Source organism: Cupressus sempervirens, chromosome 2 (assembly GCF_028749045.1).
Source record: "Cupressus sempervirens isolate cs-2001-9-10 chromosome 2, ASM2874904v1, whole genome shotgun sequence".
NCBI classification, from domain to species: Eukaryota; Viridiplantae; Streptophyta; class Pinopsida; order Cupressales; family Cupressaceae; genus Cupressus; species Cupressus sempervirens.
The window spans coordinates 563,245,426-563,251,552 of NC_143119.1; positions in this window are offsets into that span (position 1 = coordinate 563,245,426).

Genomic DNA, 6,127 nt, shown 5'->3' on the forward strand with positions numbered 1-6,127 from the left:
AGTTCATTCATCAAGTCACCCCGCCAGGTCGGCCCACCGAGTGGACTCTTTAAGTTCGTTCATGAAGTCACTCTGCCAAGTCGGCCCACCAGGTCGACTCTTTAAGTTCGTTCATCAAGTCACCCTGCCAGGTCAGCCCACCAACTACTCTCACCAAGTCGACTCTTTAAGTTTGCTCACCAAGTCACCCCGCCAGGTCGGCCCACCAAGTACTCTCACCAGGTCGACTATTTAGGTTTGTTCATCAGGTCACCCCACCGAGTACTCTCACCAAGTCGACTCTTTAAGTTCGTTCATCAACTCGCCCCGCCAGGTCGGCCCACCAAGTACTCTCACCAAGTCGACCCTTTAAGTTCGGTCATCAACTCACCCCGCCAGGTCGGCCCACCAAGTACTCTCACAAAGTCGACTCTTTAGGTTCGTTCATCAATTCACCCCGCCAGCTCGGCCCACCAAGTTCTCTCACCAGGTCGACTCTTTAAGTTCGTTCATCAAGTCACCCCGCCAGTTCGACCCACCAAGTACTCTCACAAAGTCGACTCTCTAAGTTCGTTCATCAAGTCACCCTGCCAGGTCAGCCCACCAAGTACTCTCACCAAGTCACCCCGCTAGTTCGACCCACCAAGTCGACCCTTTAAGTTCGTTCATCAAGTCACCCGGCCAAGTCGGCCCACCAAGTCGACTCTTTAAGTCCGTTCATCAAGTCACGTGACCAGGTCAGCCCACCGGGTACTCTCACCAAGTCGTCTCTTTAAGTTTGTTCATCAAGTCACCCGGCCAGGTCGGCCCACCAAGTACTCTCACCAAGTCGACTCTCTAAGTCCGTTCATCAAGTCACCCCGCCAGGTCGGCCCACCAAGTCGAATCTTTTAAGTCCGTTCATCAAGTCACCCCACCAAGTACTCTAACCAAGTCGATTCTTCGAGTGCGTTCATCAAGTCACCCGACCAACTACTCTCACCAAGTCGACTCTTTAACTATGTTCGTCAAGTCACCCCACCAAGCACTCTCACCACGTCAACTCTTTAGGTCCGTTCATAAAGTCACCCCACCAAGTCGACCCTTCAAGTGGGTTCATCAAGTCACCCCACCAAGTACTCTCACCAATTCGACTCTTTAAGTCTTTTCATCAAGTCACCACACCAAGTCAACTCTTTAGGACCGTTCATCAAGTCACCTCGCCAAGTCGACCCTTGAAGTCCGTTCATCAAGTCACCCCACCAAGTACTCCCACCAAGTCGACTCTTTAAGTCAGTTCACGAAGTCACCCAACCAGGTCGGCCCACCAAGGACTCTCACCAAGTCGACTCTCTAAGTCTGTTCATCAGGTCACCCCACCGAGTACTCTCACCAAGTCAACTCTTTAGGTCCGTTCATCAGGTCACCCCGCAAAGTCGACCCTCTAAGTTCGTTCATCGAGTCACCCGACCAAGTCGACTGTTTAAGTCCTTTCATCAAGTCACCCCGCCAAGCCGACTCTTTAAGTCCGTTCATCAAGTCACCAGAACAACTACTCTCACCAAGTTGACTCTATAAGTCCGTTCATCAAGTCGGCCCACCAAGTACTCCCACCAAGTTGACTCTTTAAGTCTGTTCATCAGTTCACCCCGCCAAGTACTCTCACCAAGTCAACTCTTTAGGTCCGTTCATCAAGTCACCCCGCCAAGTCGACCCTTTAAGTCCGTTCATCAAGTCGCCCCCCCCGAGTTGCTTCTCTAAGCCCACTCACCATGTCAGCTCACCAAGTCGATTGTTCAAGTGCGTTGCCAAGTCAACTCTTTAGGTTCGCTCGCCAGGTCAGCCCGCCCAAGTCGCCTCTTTAAGTTCGTTCGCCAGGTCGGCCCGCCCAAGTCGCATCAGCGGGCTAACTCGCCGAGTCACCTCACGAAGTTGACTCTTTAAGTGCGCTCACCAAGTCAGCTCACCAAGTCGACTCACCATCTCGCCTCGATAAGTTGGCTTGCCGAGTTACCCCACCAAGTCGTCGCCTCTTTAAGCCCGCTCACCGTGTCAGCTCGTCAGGTCGGCTCACCAAGTCGACTAATCAAGTAGGCCCACCAAGTCGCCTCAAGGATAGCTCCTCACCATGAGTCGCCTCACCATGTTGACTCAATGAGTCGCCTCACCATGTTGACTCTTTGAGCCCGCTCGCCGGGTCGCCTCACCAAGTCGGCTCGAGTACGTTGCCAAGTCGACTCTTTAAGTTCGCTCGCCGGGTCGACTCGCCAAGTCAGCTCACCATGTCATCTCAACGAACCAACTCGCCGAGTCGCCTCACCACGTCGGCTCTCTAATACCACTCGCCAAGTCGCCCCACCAACTCGCCCCGTTAGGCCCACTCACCACATCGCCCCGTTAGGCCCACTCTCACCAAGTGGACTCTTTAAGTCTGCTCATAAAGTCGAGCCACCAAGTACTCTCACCAAGTCGACTCTTTAAGTCCTTTCATCGAGTCACCCCACCAAGTCAACTCTTTAGGTCCGTTCATAGAGTCACCCCACCAAGTCGACCCTTCAAGTGCGTTCATCAAGTCACCCCACCAAGTCGACTCTTTAAGTTCATTCATCAAGTCACCCCGCCAGGTCAGCCCACAAATTACTCTCACCAAGTCGACTCTTTAAGTTCGTTCATCAAGTCACCCCGCCAGGCCGGCCCACCGAGTGGACTCTTTAAGTTCGTTCATGAAGTCACTCTGCCAAGTCGGCCCACCAGGTCGACTCTTTAAGTTCGTTCATCAAGTCACCCTGCCAGGTCAGCCCACCAACTACTCTCACCAAGTCGACTCTTTAAGTTTGCTCACCAAGTCACCCCGCCAGGTCGGCCCACCAAGTACTCTCACCAGGTCGACTCTTTAGGTTTGTTCATCAGGTCACCCCACCGAGTACTCTCACCAAGTCGACTCTTTAAGTTCGTTCATCAACTCGCCCCGCCAGGTCGGCCCACCAAGTACTCTCACCAAGTCGACCCTTTAAGTTCGGTCATCAACTCACCCCGCCAGGTCGGCCCACCAAGTACTCTCACAAAGTCGACTCTTTAGGTTCGTTCATCAATTCACCCCGCCAGCTCGGCCCACCAAGTTCTCTCACCAGGTCGACTCTTTAAGTTCGTTCATCAAGTCACCCCGCCAGTTCGACCCACCAAGTACTCTCACAAAGTCGACTCTCTAAGTTCGTTCATCAAGTCACCCTGCCAGGTCAGCCCACCAAGTACTCTCACCAAGTCACCCCGCTAGTTCGACCCACCAAGTCGACCCTTTAAGTTCGTTCATCAAGTCACCCGGCCAAGTCGGCCCACCAAGTCAACTCTTTAAGTCCGTTCATCAAGTCACGTGACCAGGTCAGCCCACCGGGTACTCTCACCAAGTCGTCTCTTTAAGTTTGTTCATCAAGTCACCCGGCCAGGTCGGCCCACCAAGTACTCTCACCAAGTCGACTCTCTAAGTCCGTTCATCAAGTCACCCCGCCAGGTCGGCCCACCAAGTCGAATCTTTAAGTCCGTTCATCAAGTCACCCCACCAAGTACTCTAACCAAGTCGATTCTTCGAGTGCGTTCATCAAGTCACCCGACCAACTACTCTCACCAAGTCGACTCTTTAACTATGTTCATCAAGTCACCCCACCAAGCACTCTCACCACGTCAACTCTTTAGGTCCGTTCATAAAGTCACCCCACCAAGTCGACCCTTCAAGTGCGTTCATCAAGTCACCCCACCAAGTACTCTCACCAATTCGACTCTTTAAGTCTTTTCATCAAGTCACCACACCAAGTCAACTCTTTAGGACCGTTCATCAAGTCACCTCGCCAAGTCGACCCTTGAAGTCCGTTCATCAAGTCACCCCACCAAGTACTCCCACCAAGTCGACTCTTTAAGTCAGTTCACGAAGTCACCCAACCAGGTCGGCCCACCAAGGACTCTCACCAAGTCGACTCTCTAAGTCTGTTCATCAGGTCACCCCACCGAGTACTCTCACCAAGTCAACTCTTTAGGTCCGTTCATCAGGTCACCCCGCAAAGTCGACCCTCTAAGTTCGTTCATCGAGTCACCCGACCAAGTCGACTGTTTAAGTCCTTTCATCAAGTCACCCCGCCAAGCCGACTCTTTAAGTCCGTTCATCAAGTCACCAGAACAACTACTCTCACCAAGTCGACTCTATAAGTCCGTTCATCAAGTCGGCCCACCAAGTACTCCCACCAAGTCGACTCTTTAAGTCCGTTCATCAGTTCACCCCGCCAAGTACTCTCACCAAGTCAACTCTTTAGGTCCGTTCATCAAGTCACCCCGCCAAGTCGACCCTTTAAGTCCGTTCATCAAGTCGCCCCCCCCCCCCCCCCCGAGTTGCTTCTCTAAGCCCACTCACCATGTCAGCTCACCAAGTCGATTGTTCAAGTGCGTTGCCAAGTCAACTCTTTAAGTTCGCTCGCCAGGTCAGCCCGCCCAAGTCGCCTCTTTAAGTTCGTTCGCCAGGTCGGCCCGCCCAAGTCGCATCAGCGGGCTAACTCGCCGAGTCACCTCACGAAGTTGACTCTTTAAGTGCGCTCACCAAGTCAGCTCACCAAGTCGACTCACCATCTCGCCTCGATAAGTTGGCTTGCCGAGTTACCCCACCAAGTCGTCCCCTCTTTAAGCCCGCTCACCGTGTCAGCTCGTCAGGTCGGCTCACCAAGTCGACTAATCAAGTAGGCCCACCAAGTCGCCTCAAGGATAGCTCCTCACCATGAGTCGCCTCACCATGTTGACTCAATGAGTCGCCTCACCATGTTGACTCTTTGAGCCCGCTCGCCGGGTCGCCTCACCAAGTCGGCTCGAGTACGTTGCCAAGTCGACTCTTTAAGTTCGCTCGCCGGGTCGACTCGCCAAGTCAGCTCACCATGTCATCTCAACGAACCAACTCGCCGAGTCGCCTCACCACGTCGGCTCTCTAATACCACTCGCCAAGTCGCCCCACCAACTCGCCCCGTTAGGCCCACTCACCACATCGCCCCGTTAGGCCCACTCTCACCAAGTGGACTCTTTAAGTCTGCTCATAAAGTCGAGCCACCAAGTACTCTCACCAAGTCGACTCTTTAAGTCCTTTCATCGAGTCACCCCACCAAGTCAACTCTTTAGGTCCGTTCATAGAGTCACCCCACCAAGTCGACCCTTCAAGCGCGTTCATCAAGTCACCCCACCAAGTCGACTCTTTAAGTTCATTCATCAAGTCACCCCGCCAGGTCAGCCCACAAATTACTCTCACCAAGTCGACTCTTTAAGTTCGTTCATCAAGTCACCCCACCAGGTCGGCCCACCGAGTGGACTCTTTAAGTTCGTTCATGAAGTCACTCTGCCAAGTCGGCCCACCAGGTCGACTCTTTAAGTTCGTTCATCAAGTCACCCCGCCAGGTCAGCCCACCAACTACTCTCACCAAGTCGACTCTTTAAGTTTGCTCACCAAGTCACCCCGCCAGGTCGGCCCACCAAGTACTCTCACCAGGTCGACTCTTTAGGTTTGTTCATCAGGTCACCCCACCGAGTACTCTCACCAAGTCGACTCTTTAAGTTCGTTCATCAAGTTGCCTCGCCAGGTCGGCCCACCAAGTACTCTCACCAAGTCGACCCTTTAAGTTCGGTCATCAACTCACCCCGCCAGGTCGGCCCACCAAGTACTCTCACAAAGTCGACTCTTTAGGTTCGTTCATCAATTCACCCCGCCAGCTCGGCCCACCAAGTTCTCTCACCAGGTCGACTCTTTAAGTTCGTTCATCAAGTCACCCCGCCAGTTCGACCCACCAAGTACTCTCACAAAGTCGACTCTCTAAGTTCGTTCATCAAGTCACCCTGCCAGGTCAGCCCACCAAGTAATCTCACCAAGTCACCCCGCTAGTTCGACCCACCAAGTCGACCCTTTAAGTTCGTTCACCAAGTCACCCGGCCAAGTCGGCCCACCAAGTCGACTCTTTAAGTCCGTTCATCAAGTCACGTGACCAGGTCAGCCCACCGGGTACTCTCACCAAGTCGTCTCTTTAAGTTTGTTCATCAAGTCACCCGGCCAGGTCGGCCCACCAAGTACTCTCACCAAGTCGACTCTCTAAGTCCGTTCATCAAGTCACCCCGCCAGGTCGGCCCACCAAGTCGAATCTTTAAGTCCGTT